This window comes from Mytilus californianus, unplaced genomic scaffold (genome assembly GCF_021869535.1).
Source record: "Mytilus californianus isolate M0D057914Y unplaced genomic scaffold, xbMytCali1.0.p SCAF_8, whole genome shotgun sequence".
NCBI lineage: Eukaryota > Metazoa > Mollusca > Bivalvia > Mytilida > Mytilidae > Mytilus > Mytilus californianus.
In genome coordinates, this window is record NW_026262734.1 from 71,276,190 (window position 1) to 71,302,824 (window position 26,635).

Consider the following 26,635-nt stretch of genomic DNA (forward strand, 5'->3'; position numbering starts at 1 on the left):
ATAAAATTTTGCAAGAACACTTTTGGTCCATTTTTGTAAGTAAAAAAGGTTTAAAATATGCAATTACAATTGGATGTATATGGCCTTTTAGAGAATAAAAAAGAAAATTATGTTTGTTGTTATGACTAAGTATGGTTATGTCATATTTAAAAAATGCACTTAGAAAAATATATTATTTAGCATTTATGTCAAGAACTTATCCATAAAAAGTGTCAAATTCCTTGTGTATTGGGAGTCCGATTTAAACCTGTATTGAAAGCTTTGAAAATTTTCAACCCAGATTTTCCAGACATGACCAAAATAGTTTTTTAATAGTTTAACCATTGATAAATCAGAATACAAAAAATTGGGAGGGGTATATCTAAAAATTTTGCATAATTTAATTTTTCCGAACCCATGGTTTGTGAAATTACTGTTTCTAATATTGCTACAAATAGAATATTGAAATTAATACAAATGATTTATTTGTCTGAAAATACTTAATTAACCCTGCTCTCAGAAAAAATAAATGTTCTCAAATTAAGTATAACAACTGCTGTATTCTAAAATCACAATTAAAAACCCCTTTTAATTAACTCTGTGTAGCAGGAGTAGCTTCCCCTGAAGTACTCTTCAGACAAGAAGACACAAATCTTTTATGTATGTCTACAGAAAACAATACACCTTATCGCTATTTATTCCATTTGGATAAGGTTTTGAAATTACACAACTTTTTCTTTCCTCAGCTCGTAACTGGTGATATTTGTTTATGGGCCACTTGACCCAAACAGAAAGTTGTCTAAGCGACTGTTTTTTCCATTTGGACTAAATAGCGATAAGGTGTATTCCACATAGGATGATGACAAAATGTATTCTAAAGTACTATAAACACAATGGAATGTGTTATGTTTACCATAAACAAGACTGTTTAAAACATTCCCAATTCTCAACTGAACTTGTGAAATAAAAATCATTTCATCAATCAGATATTCTGATAATTTTAACTGAAGTAGATATTTTACCAAACAATTTTGAAATGTCTGAATTTTCCGTAATGTTTAACACATTCCAAACAATTGCTCAATCAAAATGAAATAAGGAAGAGGAGAGCTCTGCATGGTATCCAGGGCAATAAGTACACACCCAAATGTAGACCATTCAAAGAAGGGATCGGGTCGAGCAGTTTCTGGTGGAAAAAGAAAATGTTCTAAACACCTGTCAGTAGGAGACACACTTGTGACACAAAAACAATATGGAATCATTTTAACTGTTGGAACTCGGTAAGTAAAACATATTTCCTGAAGTTATTGATGTGGGGTGGGGACGGGTGAAGGGACGATTCCGAGATCACCATTATCATTGAAACTGTTATACAGAACCCAATTTACAATTTTCTGTATTAACTCTTAATGTATAAACAGTGTCTAAACTTGAATGTACAGTTAACTTTCGTTGTCTCGAACTAGGTTGATTCGAAATTTCGGATGAGTCGAAGTTTTCTCGTGGTCCCAAACTTTGTTCCATATAAATATATGTATTTCAACTCCTGATGAGTCGAAATTGGATGAGTCGAAATTTCGGTTGAGTCGAACTAAATTTACGGTCCCAAGGTTAACAAAAGCATTCAAAATTCATTATTTATCTCAAACTTATACACATATGTCAAAACATGACCTCCGGGATTTAAATGGATTGAAGAGTTAACCTGACAATACACGTGTAATTAAATTTCCGGTCACTGACCACTGTATTGATTTTTGACATTCTATTTCCATGAGTGTTTACCTAAGATTATCTTTTATCACCATGATAAATAATTAGTGATACATTGTTAAAGTCTATGAAAAATTATTTAAAATGTTTACAAAAAAAATTAATTAAATTAATCGTGATTTACACTGATGAGCTTGGATGTGTATAAAGTGGGGATTAAGACTTCTGTTGGTGATCACATAAAAACTACTGAATCGGCGTCTTTTATCTTTTTGTATTTTTTCTTTAAAAGAAAGATTGAGATAAAAGAAAATAAAAATATATCTAAATTTCTAAAATCTCTTGTATCCGAGAATTAACAATTTTGTCAAATTGAAATGACTTAAATAACGCTAAGATCGATTGGAAATTACTCTCTCGGATAAAAGCCACAGGGAAAAATTGTAACTGTTCAAAGAAAATAATTAAATAAGTGAAAACAATGTTATTATAATAATGAAAGACCATAACATACAAATCCATCGATATGAGACCAGAATATCGATCCCCTTCCCATATTCATCCGGATTTATTTTAGCTTTAGCAAGCTAAGCAAGAGTTGTGTCCCTTGGTCTGTCAAACTTCCGGTTTTCGTTTGAGTTGAACTACGGGTATCTCGAAATATTTCTCTGGTCCGGCTGACTTCGAGATAACGAGAGTCGACTATATGTATATTATACATGTATATATAATGGACAAATATTCACATCATCGACATGTATATCGAAATGCATATGTGTATATGTAACAGTACACGTCACTCTAGTCAAAGCTTTAAATTAAATTGAATTACATTCATAGTGACTAAAGCGCTGTGATTTTCGAAGTGATCTTACATGTGAAATATCAGTGTTTATTTCACTCTAGGAAGAGAAACAACAATTCTATTGTCAACTTTATCAAGCTATACAAACAGCTGTTCATGGTGACATAAAAACATAATTTGCTCTGGTTTATTGAGTATCTTAATTTAAATCAATGTAATATATGGTATTAACAGAATAACTACATGTACCTATTGAATTCTCATACTGAAAATTTATACCTTGTGACTTAAAATGTTATTTGGACACTTGTTATATATTGTTGGTTTTCAAATTCTCAAAGTAGTTATTGTGAATATATACTTAATGGACAGGGACTTTGAATGTTACACTCAACATGATGTCATAAAAATCAGTAAAAATGAAGCCTTTCCTATATCATGTATATATGTATGCTTGTTTAAGACACATGTCAGTTAAATTCATAAAATGATTTGAAATTATTTGTTGATTGACAATCATGACAATGTTATAGATTTAAATTATCCTCAGCATTACTAAATATCAATCAGTAGTTTACACAAATATTGTTGAAACGTAACAATGTACATGTGCACTTTTTACTGCCTGCATGGTAACAAATCATTTGAATTTTCTTTTTTCCAGCTTCTTGTGTATCATCATGATCATGAAGTGTCAAAAGTAAAGATATTGATGAGATACCTTATATATGTAGACCTGCATTGGCAGGTATATATAATATTATTGTTTTGCTTCTTATCTTACATGTTTAACCCCATTTTATGATTTTGATGATCAGCAATTTAAATTTGTATAATAAATATTAGCTACATGTAGATGCACATGAAATATTTGCTGTGAATTATTTTCATATTTTATTTTCAAATTGGATGACATTTTTATTAAATTCAATACAATTTATTTCCAATATCCTGTTAAAGTTACAAAAAAAAAGAGCAATCTTACTGATAATACACTGAAGATTAAATGTATAACAGGCACACTGTTAAGTTAATTATTTTTCTGAAAGGTCTGAAATCTGAAAAGTCTTTATCAAACAGTATAAAATGAAGTTAGTTAACATTGATTGATTGATTGTTGATTAACGCCACTTTCAGCACTATTGTGATAATTCGAGGCGTTCAGTTTTTAACTGAATTTTCGAAGTAAAAATCAGTTATTGATTTTGGGATGTACGGCGGGCGGGTGGCTGCCAAACAGTGTCCGTTCATTTACATGAAAACGCTTTAAAGAAATTTTTTCAAATTTAGATATGTTGTTTCCTGTTACTAAATGAAGGTCAAGTTCAATTTTCATGATGCTAGCTTTTCTCATTGTTGAGTTACAGCCCTTTCTCAAGAATTCAATTATTGATGAATTACTCAATTTCTGTACAAAGGGAAATAACTCATTTTTTAAAAGATTTTTAAAAGACATATTGTATTAATTAATGATAAATGACATTTTGGATTTTTTTTTCTTTTATTTGGTAAATTGTGTGAAGAATTTTGTGGTAGGTTTGTTTGTTATTCTGTATAAATTAGTTTTCTGAATGCTATATATATAATTTTTTTTTAATGAAGTGAACTCCTTTAATTAGATAATAATCTATTTTTATTAGGATGTATTTCATTACATTACATTACATTGTGTAGATAAAGTTGATAGATAAGTTGCAGATCTTTATTAGTTTGTGACAAATGAAAGAGAAATATTTGGAACTATTAATTATATTTGATTATAATTTGAAAATAGATATAGTGTAACATAATATCTAATTTTAGAGAACTATTTTTAGTGGTTGAATCATATATTTTACTTGATCCTGTTTGGGGTTCCTAATTTGCAAATTCATTAGATAATAATCTTTTTATGTCCCCGCCGTAGTGGTGGGGGCATTAAGTTTTACCCTTGTCCGTCTGTACGAACGTCCCAAATTGGTTTCCGTTCTCTAACTTGAGTTTGCCTCAACCATAATATTATGAAACTTATACACAATGTTTATTACCACAAAACACAGATCAAGTTTGAATTTTGGTGGTGTCACTTTAACTGTTCTAGAGTTATGCCCCTTTATAAATGGAAAAGTTGCAAAATTTTTAGTTTACGTTCTCTTTCTTAAGTTTGCCTCAACCAAATTTTATGAAACTTATACACAATGCTAATTACCACAAAACACAGATCAAGTTTGAATTTTGGTGGTGTCACTTTAACTGTTCTAGAGTTATGCCCCTTTATAAATGGAAAAATTGCAAAATTTTTATTTTCTTCTAAATATCAAGTAATTTTTAAAATTGGAGTTATCTTCCTTTGTCCATGATTATAGTTGAATCAACTAAAATCAATGCTATATACAATGCAATGTTTAATTTTGACTTCCACTGATAAAACACAGATCAAGTTGAATTTGGGTAGTGTCACTTTAACCATTATTGAGTTATGCCCCTTTAAAAATCGAAAGATTGCAAAATTTTTAGTTTAAATTCTGTAACTTAAGTTTGCTCCAACCAAACATTATGAAACCTATACACAATATTCATTACCACAAAACTAAGATCAAGTACTAATTTTGTGTTTCCGTTTTCTAACTTTAATTTGCCTCAACCAAATGTTATGAAACTTTTACACAATGCTTATTACTACATAATACAGATTAAGTACGAAATTTGGTGGCGACACTTTTACCATTCTTGAGTTATGTCCCTTTATAAACATAAAAATTGCTGAATTTTTCATTTCCGTTCTCTAATTTAGTTTGTCTCAACCAAATGTTATAAAACTTATACACAACCGTTCTAGAGTTATGCGTGTTTACAAATAGAAAAATTGCTGAATTTTTTGTTTCTGTTCTCTACTTAAGTTAGCCTCAACCAAATGTTAGGAGACTTACACACAATGCTTATTATCACAAAACTCAGATCAAGTTCAAATTTGGGTAGCGTCACTTTTACTGTTCTTCAGTTATGTCCCTTTATAACTATATGATATGCAAGCGGGGGCATCATCTGTGTCCACATGTGGACACTATCCACATTTATTTTATTATAGGATATATTTCATTACATTACATTGTGTAGATGAATGATAGATAAGTCGCAGATATATATTAGTTTGTTACAAATGAAAGAAAAAATATTGGGAACTATTAACTATATATATAAAGTTTGATTACACTAAGTGTTTTTAAATGATTTTGTACCTTGACCTATAATGGTTTACTTTTATAAATTGTAACTTGGATGGAGAGTTGTCTCATTGGCACTCATACCACATCTTCCTATATCTATTGACCTTTTATCAAGATAACACACCATCTGGTAATTGTCAATCACTCAATTATAATTGGAGTGACAAATTTATTTGAAAACTATTAATTATATTTGTTTATAATTTGAAAATAAATATAACATCATATCTAATTTTTTAGAACTATGATTAAATCATATTCAATTATAGATTAACATTATTGGTTCATAGAAATAAGGTTTGAGTTATTTCCCTTTGAACAGAAATGGTTTAACTAAGAATTAATTCATCAAAAATTGAATTCTTGTGGTTCTTTGATATGCTGATTCTAGCAATGTACTTAGATTTTGGATATTGGACCATAATAGGTAAATGTCCAATTTCAAATTTTTCAGTTTTTGACCAAATTTATTTTGTGTAACAGACCTATACTATATCAAATATTCAGACACAATCCAAATTTAGAGCTGTTTTAAGCTTAAATGTTGTATCCATATTTGCTCAACTGTTCAGGGTTTGACCTCTGCAGGAAAATCCGCTTTGCTGTCTCCCTGACAGCCTGTTGTTATTGCATGCAATTTGGTGCCCAGAATATCAGATATCAACATTAAATATCATACATTTATTTCTCTTTTCTGAGGGACATATGAAGATTTGTTTAACCGATAAAATTCATGTTTCCCGAGGGCATTGCCTGAGGGAAATATGACTTTTTGAGGGTGAACAAATCTTCATATCTCCCTCAGTCAAGGGAAATAAATGTTTTATTCCACTGTCTATACTTTTTTTTTAACTTTCTGAACATAATATCAATTTATATGCATGTACAATGTTTTTATCCGCTTGCTTTTATAAATTTTATAAATATTTATTCTAGTATGACAAGTATTTCTCTAAATTGTTTTTATAAGACCGAAAAAATTTTGCATTCGTATTATGCTATGGCGATGTCTACCTCGTTGTCCGAAGACATTTTGGTTCGCAGACAATAGAGTATAAGTGTATGGATCTCTATGAAATTTTAGCACAAGGTTCCATACCACAATAGGAAGGTAGGGGTTGATTTTGGGGGTTATTGTCAGAGCTGTTTAGTAATTAGGGGCCAAAAACAAGCATTTTTCTTGTCGTCCAAAGAAATTTTGGTTTGCTGACAATACCTTGAGTATAAGTGTATTGATCTCTATGAAATTTTAGCACAAGGTTCCATACCACAATAGTAAGGTTGTGATTGATTTTGGGGGTTATTTCATAGCTGTTTAGTAATTATGGGCCAAAAACAAGCATTTTTCTTGTTTCAGGACAATAACTTGTGTATGGATCTCTATGAAATTTTACCACAAGGTTCCATACCTCAAGAGAAATTTTGGCATTGATTAGGGACCGAAAAGGAGCAAAAAACTAGGATTTTCTGGTTTCTGGACAATAACTTAAGTATAAGTCTATGGATTGCTATTTAATTGTGCCACAAAGTTTTATATTTTAAATGGAAGGTTGGGATTGATTTTGGGGTTTATGACCCTAATGGTTTAGGAAAAAGGGTCCAAAAACAAAACTTTTGTTATACATGTACTTTGTATAAATTGCTTATTTCTTGACCAATTACAATGGAGTTTAATTCACAGTCTTGAATTCTTGGGGTTCTTTAATAGGCTGAATCTATCTGTCATTTAGAATTTGGATTTTGGGCCCTGTTTTTGAATTGGTCCATATAAAGGGTCTTTTGATATGCCCAATCTAACAGACTTTTTTGTATTTAAACTTTTCAATTTGGGCACAGTTTTCAAGTTGGTCCAAACCGGGGTCCAAAATTAAACTTTGTTTGATTTCAACAAAAATTGAATATATGGGTTCTTTGATATGCTGAATCTAAGCATTGAGTTAGATTTTAGATTGTGGGTTCCGTTATCAAATTGGTCCACAGGGTCCAAAATTAAACTTTGTTTGATTTCTTCAAAAATTGAATGCTTGGGGTTCTTTGATATGCTGATTCCAACCATGTATTTAGATTTTGGAGATTGGACCATAATTGGTAAATATCCAATTTAGAATTATTTAAGTACATGTACTTATACCACATTCATTCTGTGTCAGATACTATGCTATAAAAAATATTAAAAATCAGAGCTGTTTTGCACAATTAATAGAAATTATAAGTCGAGTCATAGTTAAAAATAGATATAGCATCATAGGATTCTCTAATTTTAGAGAAGAAATATAGTTTGAAATTTACTGTTCATTATTAGATTAAATACTGGTTTAGTAGAGCTGTAAATCTGTTATCACATGCTGATAAAGGCACAGATGATATTACTTAACAAACAGATTTTTGAAACAAAAAACTGAGTCTGTTAATATAGAGAGATGATTTTGTCCAGTGTCTGTTGTTACCACTCCAGGACAGGAACAATGAAGTTAATTGAAATTTTAACATTTTTATATGACCGTTAAACTTTTGCATTTGTATTATGTTATGGCGATGTCAGTGTTCCTCTTCATGTCAAGTTTACACCAGGGTTTAGTGAATAATAGTAATAGTAATCATTACCATGAAGAGGAGGATATAAAATGTGTTTAGTGTTAAAGAAAAATATTCAATCAATCGATTCACATAAGGTAGGGATATTTTGCATTAAGTTAAAGGTAACAAAAAGTGTCCGAAGCGGAAACAGTTGTGACATTTAATAGCAACCTTCTATTACATATGGATAGATGACCTCCCATGGATAGAAACAAGTGCCTTGTGCCAACGGTCCAAAATTAAACTTTGTTTGATTTAAAAAAAAAAAAAATGAATTCTTAGGGTTTTTTGATATGCTGAATCTAACCGTGTACACTACAGCTCATGTGGACTTTCACAGCGCCCACGGTGGGCGTAGGCTTCCGGTGGACATCATGTGTCAAGTACCTTCCACGGGTCGACGTGCCCATGGTATTGCGTGGACTCCACACCCACTCATGTCCATGGAAAATTGGGTGGGTGGAAGTCGATCAATTAACGTCTAAACTTTGATTTCGCTTCTCAGTGTTCACACCACCTGCGTCAGATTTTCTCTGTACTGTACTGATAATGAAAAATTATGAAATTGTTTGCATTGTTTTGTAAATAAATCATTGTTCTTTTGCTTAATTATTTATCAGATGTTGAATTTGTATTTACTTTTAACCAAGGATGTATATTTACGATGTTCAGCTGGAAAATGCATAATTGTTGTTGAAAATAGTGGTCATTGATTGACGTGTAGATAAATGACTAAGGTGACAATTGATTTTTGTCGAGCCTGCGACTTTTGTCGCAGAAAGCTCGACATAGGGATAGTGATCCGGCGGCGGCGGCGTTAGCTAACTTCTTAAAAGCTTCATATTATAGAAGGTGGAAGACCTGGATGCTTCATACTTTGTATATGGATGCCTCATGTTACGAAGTTTCCGTCAATCACATGTCCAATGTCCTTGACCTCATTTTCATGGTTCAGTGACTACTTGAAAAAAAAGTTAAGATTTTTTGTAATGTTAAATTCTCTCTTATTATAAGTAATAGGATAACTATATTTGGTATGTGCGTACCTTGCATTGTTCTCATGCCTGTCAGACAGTTTTCACTTGACCTCGACATCATTTCATGGATCAGTGAACAAGGTTAAGTTTTGGTGGTCAAGTCCATATCTCAGATACTATAAGCAATAGGTCTAGTATATTCGGTGTATTGAAGGACTGTAAGGTGTACATGTCCAACTGGCAGGTGTCATCTGACCTTGACCTCATTTTCATGGTTCAGTGGTTATAGTTAAGTTTTTGTGTTTTGGTCTGTTTTTCTTATACTGTATGCAATATGTCTACTATATTTGGTGTATGGAATGATTGTAAGGTGTACATGTCTAGCTGGCAGGTGTCATCTGACCTTGACCTCATTTTCATGATTCAGTGGTTATAGTTAAGTTTTTGTGTTTTGGTCTGTTTTTCTTATACTGTATGCAATAGGTCTACTATATTTGGTGTATGGAATGATTGTAAGGTCTACATGTCCAACTGGCAGGTGTCATCTGACTTTGACCTCATTTTCATGGTTCAGTGGTCAAAGTTAAGTTTTTGAGTTTTTGTCTTTTTTCTTATACTATATGCAATAAGTCTACTATATTTGGTGTATGGAAATATTCTATGATGTACATGTCATTCTCGCAGGTTTTATTTGACCTTGACCTCATTTTCACGGTTCATTGCTCAGTGTTAAGTTTATGTGTTTCAGTCTGTTTTTCTTAAACTATAAGCAATAGGTCAGCTATATTTGGTGTATGGAAGGATTTTAAGCTGTTCATGTCTGCATGGCATGGTTCATCTGACCTTGACCTCATTTTCACGATTCATTGGTCAATGTTTAGTTTTCTTGGTTACCGGTAAGTCTGTTTCTTAGAAACTATAAGCAATAGGTCAACTATATTTATTTTATTGAATGATTGTAAGGTGTACATGTATTTCTCGTTTCGTTTATATGACCTTGACTTCATTTTCTTGGATCATGTTATGTTTATGTAAAGCTTTCATTTAGGACTATCAACATAATATCAATGGTTAGTAAAGAAGGCGAGACATTTCAGCGTGTGCACTCTTGTTGTTAATAGGTTGAAGACTGAAGAAATTTAGCCAATGAAATAACATGTACTGATTATTGGGGTTGCTTGCACCCATGTGCTTAAAATCAAGTGTTGGTGGTTATCATACTTATGTGTATCATCCATGAACAAAAAGAATTACCTGAATCACTAGAACGAAGAAAGTCTTGGAAAGACCTAGTTAATTACCGAAAGAAATATTCATGCTTATAAAATTTCCCTAATGAAATTATTTTCACCCTACAATTATTTCAACTTAACAAAACTTTTTATCTTTGTTAATGCGTGGAAAGTGGTAGGAAACTCTGACAAGACCTGTTCAAGTCTAAAATAGTCCCTGTGCCTCTTAAGCAAATTATTTCCGTATTTTCAACTTTTTTTTGTTACACAAATACACCCTTTACGACCCCAATTTGAGTAAAACGGCTGCATGTGAGAAGACATGTTTTTTTTAATAACGAAATCATCAGGCATTATATCAAATGTATTTAAATTTGCTTGGGTCAATAGTTTTTGTCGAGCCTGTGACTTTTGTCGCAGAAAGCTTGACTTAGGGATAGTGATCCGGCGGCGGCGTTAACTAACTTCTTAAAAGCTTAATATTCCAGAAGGTAGAAGACCTGGCTGCTTCATACTTTGTATATAGATGCCTTATGATATAAAGTTTCCGTCTGTCACATGTACATTGTCCTTGACCTCATTTTCATGGTTCAGTGACCACTTGAAAAAAAAGTTCAGATTTTTTGTAATGTTAATTTCTCTCTTATTATGAGTAAAAGGATAACTATATTTGGTATGTGCGTACCTTGCAAGGTCCTCATGCCTGTCAGACAGTTTTCACTTGACCTCGACATCATTTCATGGATCAGTGAACAAGGTTAAGTTTTGTTGTCAAGTCCATATCTGAGATACTATAAGCAATAGGTCTACTATATTTGGTGTATGTAATGATTGTAAGGCGTACATGTCCAACTGGCAGGTGTCATCTGACCTTGACCTCATTTTCATGGTTCAGTGGTTATAGTTTAGTTTTTGTGTTTTGGTCTGTTTTTCTAATACTTTATGCAGTAGGTCAACTATATTTGGTGTATGGAAATATTTTACGATGTACATGTCAGTCTGGCAGGTTTTATTTGACCGTGACCTCATTTTCATGGTTCATTGCTCAATGTAATTTTTTTGTGTTTTGGTCTGTTTTTCTTATACTGTATGCAGTAGGTCAACTATATTTGGTGTATGGAAATATTTTACGATGTACATGTCAGTCTGGCAAGTTTTATTTGACCTTGACCCAATTTTCACTGTTCATTGCTCAATGTTAAGTTTTTGTGTTTTGGTCTGTTTTTCTTAAACTTTAAGCAATAGGTCAACTATATTTGGTGTATGGAATGATTGTAAGGTGTATATGTATATGGCAGGTATCATCTGACCTTCACCTCATTTTCGTGGTTCATTGGTCAATGTTCAGTTTTCCTGGTTAACTTTGTTTCTTAGATACTATAAGCAATTGGTCAACTATATTTGATGCATGAAATGATTTTAGGGTGTACATGTGTGTCTGGCAGGGTTCATCTGACCTTGACTTCATTTTCATGGTTCATTGGTCAATATAGAATTTCCACGGTTTGGTCTGTTTCTTTTATACTATAAGCAATAGGTCATCTATATTCTTTGTATGGAATGATTGTATTAAAGGTGTACATGTATTTTTGGCTTGGTTTATCTGACCTTGATCTCATTTTCTTGGATCATTAATGTTAATATGATAGTTGTAGTAAAACTTTAAATGTAGGACTATCAACATAAAATCAATGGTCAGTATAGTAGGCGAGACATTTCAGCATGTGCACTCTTGTTGTAAGTTAATATTACGCAATCGACTTATATTTGCCCAGTTGTAGAAATTAATTGTTGTGTAAACTGTTGTATAAACATAGGATGTCAAGTAAGTTTATCAGGTGATTGACAGGTAATAAATTACAAGTGCAATCATCGTTGTTTGTACCGATTCAGAGTACCTTTTTTTGGGGTGTATAGTGCGCATTTGTGTATAGTGCGACCCCCTTTATGGTCCAAGAAACGTGAGAAAAAAAGTTTATTGTTCGTATAAGACTCATAGACATTTTCGAAAAAGTTACAGTTCCAAAAAGAACAGGAAGTCTATCGGCAAACTGGAAGTTTTTTAAATGGACACCGATGTTGGAGAATTCCCTTACGGAATACGTAATTAATATGAAATTGCAAATATTCTGACAAGTGAATAAGAATTTTATTAGATTGAATTAAATCTACATTTAAGTTTGTTTTTTTAAAACCAAATTTAATAAATTGTTTGAGTATCAAGGACAAGATTAAATATCCAAATTAATGTTCTGATTGAAACAATAATATAATTACGAATCAGTCAAATGATTATCATTTACATCATTAGTGCTGTAATAAATTGTTAAAATCTCATTATTTTTATTTTTTTGTTTGTAGATTCTAGCTGTTAATCCGAATAATCACACCTCGATCAACGGGTCTAATCGATGTCAAAACAAATCAGTGACAGGTTCACCTTGTTCCTAATTAAAAACGTTCATGTTACAATTATGGGATTTTCATGTTTTCAATCATAATTTCTTGAACTGTTTTAAATTTTTGGATTGGTCCTAATTGTGGCTGCCATCGGCTCTGCTTGTAAAATGTATAGCATCGGTGATATTGGAAAGCCCTGACTGATTGATCTAGAAATGGTGATATATCTTGATTAAAAACCGTTAGTCATTAAACAAGTTGAAGCATTTTTTAGTAACATTTTAACCCAATCTCTGAAGATTTCCCCAAATTGAAATTTTTCTAAACATGCATTTAACCATTCCAGATCTGCATAATCAAAAGCTTTTATTTGGTCCAGGAAAATTATGGATCCTACCTCATTTTCCATATCTACATATTCGAAAATATCTTGCAGCATTCTACTAGAATCGAAAATATTTCTGCCCTTTACAAACCCCTTATGGTCCGTTTCTATAATTGATGGTAGAACAATTTTCAAACGTTCAGAGAGAATTTTTGAGCAAATTTTGTAGTCTACATTTAATAAAGTTATTGGTCGTCAGTTCTTAATATCCTCCCTCTCTCCACCTTTATATAGTAGGATTATCATTCCAAGTCTGCAATTCGGAAAGCGTTTTATCAAAAAAAGTTTCTTTTAATATTTGCGTAAGTTCATTTTGTTTCAAATACCAATACTCTTGATAAAATTCTGCAGTTATGCCATCTTCCCCTGGTGATTTATCCCTTTTCATTAATGTATGATTGCTTTAAATATTTCATCTTTCAAAATTCGCTATCACATAAACGTTTTTCTGCTTCAGAGAGAGTTTTATTTACATTTTGTAGTAATTTTTCCCCAGCTTCTCGGTTCCAACCCCCTGAGGTAAAAAGTTTCTCATAATATTTTAATTGTTCACCTAAGATTTCATTTATATTTTTTTTGTATGTGCCATTTTCGGCTTTTATCTTTGACCATAGTTTTTCTTGTCCTCGTTTTTGTTCTAATCTAAAAAAAATAGTTAGTAGATTTTTCACCTTTTTCATACCAATTTATTTTTGATCTTATGCGTGCAGCTTCTGCTTTTCGTTCGTTCGTAATAATTATAGTTTTCAACCTCATTTAGATTTTGTTGCATTTTGTCTTTTTCAAGTAGAGTTTCTAATTTATGTTCCCACTTTTTAACCTCATTTTCATTTAACCTAATTTTCTTTGAAATACTTATTGTAATGTCCTTTATTTTAGTTTTTGTTAGGTCCCAGAACTCCCTTTTATCTTTAAATTTATTTATGTTATGTTTCCAAGAATTCCAGAATGTTTCAAATGTATTTTTAAAAAGGTCGGTTTTTATAACACTATTATTCATTTTCCAATTACCCGGACCTCTTCCTGGTTAGTTAGTGTTCATAGTAATTGTCACGCCGTCTTGATCACTGACAGAAAATAAACAATTTTTGCATTGTTTAATCTACAATCGATATTCTCACTAGTGAATATATAATCTATTCTCGAGTATGATTTACCCCGTGAGAATGTGTATTATTTATTATTTGGATATCTGAGAAGCCATATGTCCGTCAGTTCATTTTTTTCAATAAAGTTTTTTAGTTCATGATTGCCTACATCTTCACGTTGGGGCATATGGTTTTTATCTTATTTCTTGTTTAGACAACAGTTAAAATCCCCCATGACATAGTTCACGACATCATTTTCTTTATTTATGGTTAACTTATTAAAGAAGTCTTTTCTTTCTATGCCATTATTAGGGGCGTAGACATTAAAAATTTGAACAGTTTCATTTGAGTCTAATTTAAATTCAACTATTAATTTCTTTCCTTCTGCATCTCTATTTTTTTCAGAAACGTTAATATCTAAATTTGGTTTTACTAAAATTGCTACCCCTTTGGAATAAGAAGTCCCGTTACACCAAAAACTTAACCCTTCCCATTCTTGTATCCATTCATTTTCTACCAATATTGTACAATGAGTTTCTTGCAAACATATAAAATCAAAGTTCTTTTTCTGACACCATTGAAATAATGCATTCCTTTTTTACTTATCTCCCATAATGTTTGCATTTAATGAAACTAAACGAATAGACATACTTTATGAAATAAAAAATTAAATATGTATATTATAGACTGTCACGGAACAGAAGTTCCTTCATAATATAAGTTCCAAATGGAAACAATATTCTGGAATATTACAGATAGCAAGATCACCCAACTCGACAGGTGCATCCTTAATTGTAACATTTGTCACTTTTTTTTCAACATCTACAAATTTGTAATGATAGTTTTTAAGTCGATGCCTTTTATTAGTAATAATATTTCCGATGCCTGATCATCAACAGTTACTACACATTCTCTTTTAGTCAATTGTATAGCTTTAACTTTTTTTCTTTTTATATATTTTTCCAGATCGTTTAAAATATCCGTATGTGTGATCCCCTTGATATACTTTGAACTAAAGTGTACTGACGTGTATCTTTGTATTTGTTGATTATTGTGGTGAACAATGTCTAGTTCGCTCGCCATTTTGTATACAAACGATTTGTGTTCATTTATAAATCATTGTTGATAGTTAGTTTACGACAAAAAGTACAGCAAGCACAGATTTAAAGATGATTTTTTTTAACATTTACCAGAGCTAGCAAAACACAACATGTCACATCAAGGACAAAATTTCGAATTTTAATAGTCCTTTGTTTGATACAAATTTAATTGATGCACAACATGTGTAAGGCAAAATTTAAAATATTTTCTATCCGTTGGTCAGTTGCAAAAATTTTTGATATATATATAATTAGCCCTAGTAAAAACGGTAAACCAAAAAAAACGTCACAGGAAAAAAGGTCACAGGAAAAATAGTCACAAATTCCGTAGGAAAAAAAATCACACATTTGATTAAAGTAGGAAAAAAAGTCACAAATCTGATAAGAAATAATGTCTATTTTTGAATGGTATTTCATTTCCTTTCTCTTCTTTTTTAAAAGTTATACTAAACTTTCAATGATAAAAAAATTATATATTAATAATATAAAAAAACCTAAATTTTTGTTTTTAAGTTTTAAGTGTTAAAATCTGTCCACACAGTAGGCGATTGACAGAAAATGTAAATAGTAGATAGAATTAAAAAGCCATTTAATTAGTTAATTACTGTCTGTTAAATTGTTTTTTAACTTGACATTTTCATGGACAACAGACATCACTTTATTTACAATCTTAAAAAAATTATCAAATTGCAATAGATGAAAAAAAAAATTGCAATAGATGATATTAACTACATACAATTTCAAATAATTTCCCTATAACTTTTCCCATACATTAGAGACATAAAATGCATATGTTTCTGCCTACTTCTTAACAAAAATCTATTCAAAAGTATATATGTTCAAAAACTTTTATTAATGTTTTTATTATTGTGACTTTATTTCCTGTGACCTTTTTTTCCTTCATTCGTAAAAACATCGCATGTAGCGGGTATTCAAAACTGAGAATCTTAAACAAAGTTATTATGAAGCCATTAAGTCTTAGTATTCCAATAATTGGCATACGTGAGGGTCTGCATGGGGATTATTTTTTACTTTTTGGGGGCATTTTTTCTTAATCTTCAAAAATAAATTCTGTAAAATTCGCATGAAAATTATTTTACTATTGAATTTATCTTTTAACTATGTTTTTCTTTTATTCTGTCCATCATTCATTTCTGTAATCAGTATTGTATTACCTGATTCTTTTATTTTCCCATCCAGACCCTCATACATTATGTTATATGTAAATGTTACTACAAAGCCAACTGTGGGAAACCTCCTTTGTCGTGTGTCAAATACGGGTACATGTAATATACACGAGATTTTTAATACCGGATATGTCATGGAAACTCACAAATTACAATCAATTACAATATGTGGCTTGTCAAAGAAATTCCCAATTTGTTCACGCTTGTAAGAACAGCGATATACGCATTTTGTTATCAAACTATGAAAAAAATTAATGGATTACAATTTAATCAATGTTAATATAAAACTATTTCTTGCTTGCTAATAAAATGTGCCACTTCAAAAATATGAATGCACACAATTCCTAAGGACTTTATTAGCTCATTCCTGAACATTATTATGTATATTGTATCACAGCGTACGCAATCAATTTTTAATAACCAACATCAGACGATGTTGTTTAAAGGGTCACAAAATTCCTTTTATCTATAGTGGTTTACCCATGCAGCATGACGTATACACTTTACATTACCGTAGATGTATATCAACTGTAGTTTGTTCCCGAATAAAGTAATCCATAAAATTTTATACAATGGAAATTTTGAGAAAGAACAAGAATTGGCAGTTAACTGAATCTTCCATAAATTTGTTTCAGTGAACTAACATTATATGGACATGTCCAGTGCTCAGTTTGAAGATCTACAAGCTCTTTGTGGATAGTTAAAGTTGTTAGCCCCCCCCCCCCCCCCCCAAGTATTATTGAATAAAAGCAAATTATTCTGTTTTCAAATAAAAATTTATTCATATACATGATTTAATTATATTCTAATTAGTAAGGAAACAAAGTTGAATTATGACATATTAAGTTTAATACCAACATTGTTTTATAATGGTTTTATCATTCTCAAATAATATTTTTTAGGCCTGAACATTCATAGTAAAGAAGTATATACATCGATTCTATTAAAGTAAATCAATCAGTAATAATTTTTAAAATCATTTGATGAATTTCGTAAAATGAACTCTTCATCACTCATTATATAAAAAATGTAGCCGACATCATTTTACAAAAGTGTGCCGACTGCATGAGCTCAGATTGACGGGAAATGACTTACCTGTAAAAACATGTGATTTGGCTGACAACTTATTAATTTTCCTAGTTTTGAATGAAAACCAAATTTATTAATACATGATTAATAACTAAAATCTGGAAAAGAAATTCAGCTTAGTTTGATATTTAACAATTTCGAAGTTTTTCTTGTTAAAAAAAGTTTTAATTGAATGATTTTTTGCGTGAATCCCCTGAGGGGTTCACGCCTATATATTGGTGAGTTTTGGAAGCTTCTATGGGCCATTCGATATCCTCAGAAACAAGATTCTTGGGACTTCTCGAAAAGTTTCGATCATTTATACAGGTAGTTGTTTATGTCTTTGATACGTTCCCTCTATGGATAGGCTACAACGTGACATTGTATAGTTCAACAATGGAAGTTCATTTGTAGATCAGGGAAAAAAAATAAAGACTAGTTTGGAGTAAAAAATCATTTATATATTGGCACCTATTTGCCTTTTGGCAGAACATATGCATTTTTTGTCTCGCCTTCGACAAAATTTGCAGTATGCGAGACATAGGTATTACTATCCGGCGGCGGCGGCGGTGTAAACTATTTGTATAAAGCTTTAAATTTCAGAAGGTAGAAGACCTTAATTCTTCATACCTTGTATGCAGATACCTTATGTTAAGAAGTTTCCGTCTGTCATATGCCCATTGTCCTTGACCTCATTTTCATGGTTCAGTGACTGCTTGAAAAAAAATTACAGTTTTTTTGTCATGTGAATTTCTCACTTATTATGAGTAATAGGATAACTATATTTGGTATATGGGTTCCTTGCAACGTCTCCATGTCCGTCATACAGGGTTAACTTGACCTCGACCTCAACTCATGGATCAGTGATCAAGGTTAAAGTTACGTGATAAGGTCCGTTTCTCAGATACTACAAGCAGCAGGTCAACTATATGTGGTGTATGGAATGATTGTAAGGGGTACATTTCAGACTGGCAGGTTTCATCTGACCTTGACCTCATTTTCATGGTTCCTTGGTTATTGTTAATTTTTTGTGTTTTTGTCTGTTTTTCAAGTACTGTAAGCAATAGGTCAACTATATTTGGTGTATGGAATGATTGTAAGGTGTACATGTCTGTCTAGCTGGTGTCATCTGACCTTGACCTCATTTTAATAGTTCATTGGTCAATGTTAAGTATGATCTGACCTTGACCTCATTTCCATGGTTCATTGGTTAACATTAAGTTTTTGTGTTTTGGTCTGTTTTTTTTATTACCATAAGCAATGAATATTTTTTTTTATATTAATTGGTTCTTTTGAGAGCATCAGGTATTCATAAAACTTCTTCAGAACTAAGAAGGATATTTGGATTGATTAAAGTAACTTCAGGAAATCCTTAAAATTTGAGTTGTTTTAAAAGACCAAAATAATTGTCAGTATATAAGAGGTCCCAATGGAGCTGGTGTGTTACTCTCAAAAACAAAATACTAAATTTTCTTATAAGTTGCATGCCACACAGTTACACTTTCAATTTCTCTATACAACATCTACCATGAGTACAGACAACAGCTTCAATAATGAGTATAAGAATAATTGAAGCCATCAAGGAAACAAAATATGAAGATATGACAGATGAAATAAATGCATCTAGATTATTTTAGCAAACTATGTTAAATTTATATTGTGATTTGTCTGTGCAATTTGCTTCAGGCATTCTGTTTGCAGAAACTAAGAATTGCAATAGGATTAGGACTTAGTATGTACATTAAAGGAAAAATTCACGATTTTTGACTTATCATCTTATTATGTACATTATAACATTAAAAACACATTCACCAAGTTTTATCTAGATATGAACACATATAAAGAAGAAAATTGGAAATTATTGATTTCCTTATTGGAATTTACCAGTCTATTGTGATGTACTTTTAAACTGTGGCATGCCGGGAGTGGAATTAATATCAATTAAAAGTCTTGTTCGTTAATCATATAATAGACCAATTTAAAGTGCATCGGTAATTGTTTTGCATAGCTATTGACCAACTCTTGATAGAAATAATAAAACAAACAGCTGTGCAACTTTTCAAATTCTTATGGTAAAGGCAGATATATATTTTATGGATTTCTAATATGCCTACAGTAATAAAAGTGAATCATACAATAATATTTTTGGTAAAATCTTTTTTCTGACGGATATGTTGATCAAACATATATAACTGATAATGTGATAACAATGAATGTATGTTTTCTGACTTTTAATCCAGTCCAGCAAACATATCCCCGCTAGGACTGTGTAAATACAATGTGTGTAGTATACTCTGTCAATACCTAGTGAAGGCATGACTAAATTCATGGTAATTAAAAGATTAGCATTCTGTATATCTATTCTTTTAATCTTCACTGGAGTGTATTTTAGCCTCCAAGGTTCACTGTTCCAGGTGTGAATAACATCTTGTAAGGATGATAAGAGAGAAGTGCGAGTTTGAGGCACAAAAATTAAAGAAGAAATTGAAATATTTGGGCGAGGAAGATGGTGGCAAAATACCTGGATCGCCATGATATATTTTTTTTTTATTTTGCATAGTCACGGCTTTAGATAAATTATGCCAGATGAATATTTTATTGTGATAGTAAAATACTGAATTAATCTTAACTGAATAACTTTATGAATAAAAATGGCCCTAAAAAGGGAGTGTATAAACTAAGAAATGTACTAAATGTGCTTAGAATATTAAATGCATTTATATATGTGGCATTGTGTTTAATTTACTTTATTTACGGAAGTCTTTTACTCTACCAGAATTCTTTCACTTGTATAAAAATCTAGCGATGTATATTTAAAATGCCACCAGGTGGAAAAAATCGAAAACTATCTTGATTTGTAAAGTTTGAAAAAATACAACAGTACAACGTGCATGATTTTCGATATTAATTCTGTATAACTGTTCTTTTGATCTTTAACTGAGTGCATTTAAACCTCTAGGGTACACACACCGTTCAAGGTGTGAATGTCAATTAGAATGAATAATGAGACACAAGGGCAAGTATGATAAATACACACATATAAACAAAAGTAATTCAATATATAGGGGAGACAGGGTGGCAAATACATTGACTTCTTTGGAATATTGTATTATCTTTGCGTATGCTGCATTGCAAATTATGAAATAAATCATTAAATATTTTAACATGTATTTCACAGAATAATGAATCTGGAAATTAAATATGTATAGAAAAGGACAAAATAGAATTGAAATAATTTGGTACCTCCGAAGCTCTTTTCACTAAATCCATCGGGAACGCTGTAATCCAAATATTTGAAAATCGCCGTGTAAAATAGAAAATAAGTATTTTTTCTTAATATTGGTGTATTAGACCTATAACGTGTCAGACTTTTATGATGCATTCGAAATGACTTTCGAACCTAGAGCGGTTTCACCCCGAGTCTCAGTTGAAAAACTCTTGTAAAGATCCAAATAATAACTTTTTAACAGAATGTCGATAACCCGGTTAATTTCAATAATGGAATTAAGTATAAATACAAGCTTATTAGATAATCAAGGTTTCCTTTATTGCTAAATGTTTAAGAAAAGTTATTAGTGATCAAAAGTTGTCAATTTTATTGTATTAATATGGATTGGAGGGTATTTTTTCATAAGAAGATTTATATATGGTCCCTAAAATTGTCTGTTGTCTTTGTTGTGGCTAATAGCACATGTACAAAAGTTAGACGTTTATTTATATACACAGTGATCGTTTTCCCTTTAACACGCAATAACTATAATGTGAAGCTCAACTAAACGAAAAAGGAAAGTGTGACGCTTTCTCGGTAACATGAAATAGACAGAGAATGGGTCATTGTTTGTTGACCTGCATAACACAGAATGACGGACTGTGAGATAAGTAATTAGTTGAAGTAAGATAAACTGGACAAACGTAGAACAATTTTGCATAATTGCTAAGAAAACAAGCTGTCAAATCAGCTCTACAATGGCTTCATATGCCCACAACTATATGCCTAGTACGATTTAAATTTCATAAGTCTTCATTAAACAATGGTAATTGACACTGAATTTCCAAAACTTTAAAATGAATAGTTCTATAGTAAAAAGAAATAAGTTCAAGACGTCTCTCATGTACATGTATTTTCAAACAATTGTAATGTTAATTTTGATATATTGATCTGCCCCAGTGACTTTCTATTCATTTATCAAATGTCGACTCTATGACATTTGTGTGCAAAATGCATATGTTTCTGTGCTTGAATGTCAATCAAAATTTATATATAATTAACAAAATGTCCATAATTATTATGAACATCGAGTTTATACTATTTTTATGCCCCCGCAGTAGCGGTGGGGGCATTAAGTTTTACCCTTGTCCGTCTGTTCGTACGTACGTACGAACGTACTTCCCAAAATTGGTTTCCGTTCTCTAACTTGAGTTTGTCTCAACCAAATGTTATGAAACTTATACACAATGCTTATTACCACAAAACACAGATCAAGATTGAATTTTGGTGGCGTCACTTTAACTGTTCTAGAGTTATGCCCCTTTATGAATAGAAAAATTGCAAAATGTTTAGTTTCCGTTTTCTAACTAAGTTTGCCTCAACCAAATGTAATGAGACTTATACACAATGCTTATTACCGCAAAACACAGATCAAGTTTGAATTTTGGTGGCGTCACTTTAACCGTTCTAGAGTTATGCCCCTTTATAAATGGAAAAATTGCAAAATTTTTAGGTTTCCATTCTCTAACTTAAGTTGCCTCAACCAAATGTTATGAAACTTATACACAATGCTTATTACCACAAAACACAGATCAAGTTTGAATTTTGGTGGCGTCACTTTAACCATTCTACAGTTATGCTCCTTTATAAATGGAAAAATTGCAAAATTTTTATTTTCTTCTAAGTATCAAGTAATTTTTTAAAATTGGAGTTATCTTCCTTTGTCCATGATTATAGTTGAATCAACTACAATCTATGCTTTATACAATGCAATGTTTAATTTTGACTTCCACTGATAAAACACAGATCAAGTTGAATTTGGGTAGTGTCACTTTAACCATTATTGAGTTATGCCGCTTTATAAATCGAAAGATTGCAAAATTTTTAGTTTCCATTCTGTAACTTAAGTTTGCCCAAACCAAACATTATGAAACCTATACAAAATATTCATTACCACAAAACTAAGATCAAGTACAATTTTTTTGTTTCTGTTTTCTAACTTTAGTTTGCCTCTACCAAATGTTATGAAACTTATACACAATGCTTATTACTACATAATACAGATTAGGTAGGAAATTTGGGGGCGACACTTTTACCATTTTTGGGTTATGTCCCTTTATAAACATAAAAATTGCTGAATTTTTTCGTTTCTGTTCTCTAATTTAGTTTGTCTCAACCAAATGTTATAAAACTTATACACAACCGTTCTAGAGTTATGCGTGTTTACAAATAGAAAAATTGCTGAATTTTTAGTTTCTGTTCTCCACTTAAGTTAGCCTCAACCAAATGTTATGAGACTTACACACAATGCTTATTACCACAAAACTCAGATCAAGTTCAAATTTGCTTAGCGTCACTTTTACCGTTCTTCAGTTATGTCCCTTTATAACTATATGATATGCAAGCGGGGACATCATCTGTGTCCACATGTGGACACTATCCACATTTATTTTTGTCAAAATTTAACCATTAGAAATTTTGAAAATATAGGCTTTCTCATCTTTATCTTCAGCTGGTGCATCTCACAATAATCATACATTTCGTTCTTTATACATTCCATTAATATTTAGGCTCAGTGTTAAATAAACTGTACACACTCAATTTGATATTTGTATGATTTCATTATTCATGTCTTGTATTTTACTATTAGCGTAGGAAAGTTGTACATAGGATGTATATTACATCTGGCAGCATTTTGTATGGCATGTTTCATAAATTTTACCTGTGCACACCTGGTTCACTCAGCAGGGAAGCGATCATGCATGGATAGCCGCATTTTGTAATGTTATGCCCGCCAGGAGTTCGCTAGAATACTCGAATGTGACATGACCTCTGGCATTAACTTATTAAGCCATGCCGATTATCAAATTAGGAAAGAACCCTGAATTAATAAATATATAACATAGAAAGTTGACCAGAAACACATCAACATCATTTTGACACGAAATGAAAATACGGTATGCCATGCTTGTTTTGGGACTTTGTGGTATTTAGATATCACATGATTATTTGTATCGAGATGCTATCAAGATGGTGACATGTCAAAAATTGATAGTCAGATTTAAAAATCCAATTTGATCACATATTTAGGAGAATAAAACATTAATATAAATGGAAATATGCATATTTATATCAAATAAACATGATATAAAATTTTTATTTTTTGGGAAGTTTCCCTTTAAACACGAAGAAAAACTGATGAACAGTCCCAAGTAATAGATAAAATAGTCAAGCCTTAAAAGGTAAATTCACATAGTAGTTGTATACTCTTTTCTATTTACAACTAAAATACAACATTGCTTTTATTTGAATTGTGAACGAATCTACGCACAATTACATATTTTCAATAAAACTGTTTTAACATCATCAGTTCCTTATTCTATTTAGTCAATTATTTCAAGTCTTATGCCAAAAATTCAGAAACATTTTTTTGGTGACCAGTCAGCTGTCTCGTGTTCACGTTTTGCTTTTCTTTTTTTAAAGAAAGTAACTTGTTTTTTCGATCTCCAGTACCTTTTTTACCCGTAATTATCTTAACAATGACTATGAAATATGTTAGATGAAGTAATCATCCACAAATCTTAAAATATCTTTACAGGTAAGATTAGAATTTTATCAATCAGCTACAGATTAATTTTCAACCTTCCAGTAATATCACACCAGGTATTAATTACTGTCAGACAACTGTCGGACCAGTCGGACTTCTTGTAATAAGTTCCTGTGTATAGATTTTCCTAATTGTTCCTTTCAAAGGCAAACAACTGATTTAAAGGAATACATTACGGAGATATAAATATAAAAAACAAACAACACATCATTTTTTTATTTTAATTCTGTAACTTTTATAATAATAAAACTGTTTACTCCACTTACAACAAACGATGATAAACGCAGACAATAATGAAAACTAACTGATTGAAGGGCCTTTAACATTCCCAAAATTCTGAATTGTGTTTGGAATTTTGTGCCCACTCTTTTCCTCCATATGCTGTGGGCATTGTGTCCACGGCTGATTTGTCCACAGCTGTCCACGGTAGAGGATGGGCAACTAAAGTGGACAGCATAGCTTTGCCCCCCCATGGGTGCATGGAAATGACAAAGTCCACCTGGTCTGTAGTGTATTTAGTTTTTTGATTTTGGGACCGGTTTTTAAATTAAATTTAGTCCAAAATTAAATTATTTTGATTTTATCAAAAATTGAATTCAAGGGGTTCTTTGATGTACTGAATCTAAACATGTATATAGATTTTTGGTTTTGGGCCAAGTTTTCAAGTTGGTCTAAATCGGGGTCTAAAATTAAACTTTGTTTGATTTCAACAAATATTGAAAATACGGGGTTCTTTGATATGCTGAATCTAAGTGTGTATTTAGATTTTGGATATTGGACCATAAAAGGTAAAAGTCCAATTTCAAAATTTTCAGCTCTTTGACCACATCCAATCTTGTCAGAAACCTATGCTGTGTCAAATATTTAATCACCATCCAAATCCAGAGCTGTATCAAGCTTGAATGTAGTGTCCATACTTGCCCAAACTGGTTAGGTTTTGAACTCTGCGGTTCTATCAAGCTGCATCCAGCAGAGCATTTTATTTATGTCTGAAATAACTTTTGAACACAAAAAAAAATTTACTATTGCTATTCCAAAAATATTCAGAACATTATGTACATTAACAGCTCGTAACGTCACACAAGATAGTCCCGATCTTCAGAGTCCCTTCAGAGGGGAATATGAAGTTTTGTTCAATGTCACGTGTGACCGTCTCAACCAATCTAATGTTGATTTCGCTATCAATAATTACATACAGTGGAATAATATCTTGTATTAAAATGTGTATATCTTTTCAGGAAACGTAATCCAGAAACTTGATGATTTTAGTGTGCATGTTCCTTCTATGCAAGACCAAGTAGTTGAACATTCATAATATGATGTCACTTTCACAGTGTAACTAGACCGACAAACAAATCTTAAGTAAAGATGTTTTTGGTTGCTCCAACGATCATTGCATGACTTTTTTCTAAATACATTGAATGAGGAATGCCAGAACTAAACTTTGGATAACTGTGAACTTCAGCCTGAGAAAAAAACAAAGTTGAAGCAGTCAACCTTTACCCCGTATGTTGATATTAAAAAGAAAACAGACAGCAATTGCCTCAACTAGTGCACCATTTGCTTTGTCAACATATTACAGATGGACTTGGAATTAAAGGGAGGTAGACAAAAATGTGAGATTCACTAACAAACAAAAGGAATTGTTTATTCCAAAATTTAACAATGGAATATTGTGTAGGTACCAAGAAGACAATAAAAGTGTATGAAAGTACTTGATATTTTCGACAAAGCCTGATGGCAGTAGAATGTTTGAAATAGATTAATTTTAAACACCTCAACAAATAATAATCCTTTTTTCCCATCAATCAAGAAAACATGGTGCGGCTAGAGAGCAATATATTACAGAACTTCAGCAAAATTTGCAATGACAATTTTTATAAACATTAACATGTATTGAACATATTAGTTTCAAGTAATTAAATCAACAAACTGTCCGGATTTTTTTTATATTAAAACAGAAAATCCCCCCCCCCCCCCCCCTTTAAAAAAAAAAAACCAAACTCCAACATAATATTACAGTGCTATCAAAGTTGATTTAATTATTTCGAATCAAAAAGTTTAAGAAAAGAAACCAATGTAAATGATATTCTTTTCTTTGCA

At 31.5% G+C, this 26,635-nt stretch overlaps 1 protein-coding gene and 1 long non-coding RNA gene across 2 annotated transcripts in view; both read left to right on the forward strand.

Annotated features, from left to right (window-relative positions):
• The window catches only part of LOC127712846 (DNA replication ATP-dependent helicase/nuclease DNA2-like), a 257,582-nt gene that overhangs the window by 57,029 nt on the left and 173,918 nt on the right, over window positions 1-26,635 (forward strand). The gene's annotated exons all lie outside the window — the stretch shown is intronic.
• LOC127712189 (uncharacterized) lies at window positions 796-26,469 on the forward strand. The gene is made up of 2 exons (XR_007986981.1): window positions 796-3,245; window positions 25,771-26,469. It is a non-coding gene; the product is annotated as an uncharacterized LOC127712189 (long non-coding RNA).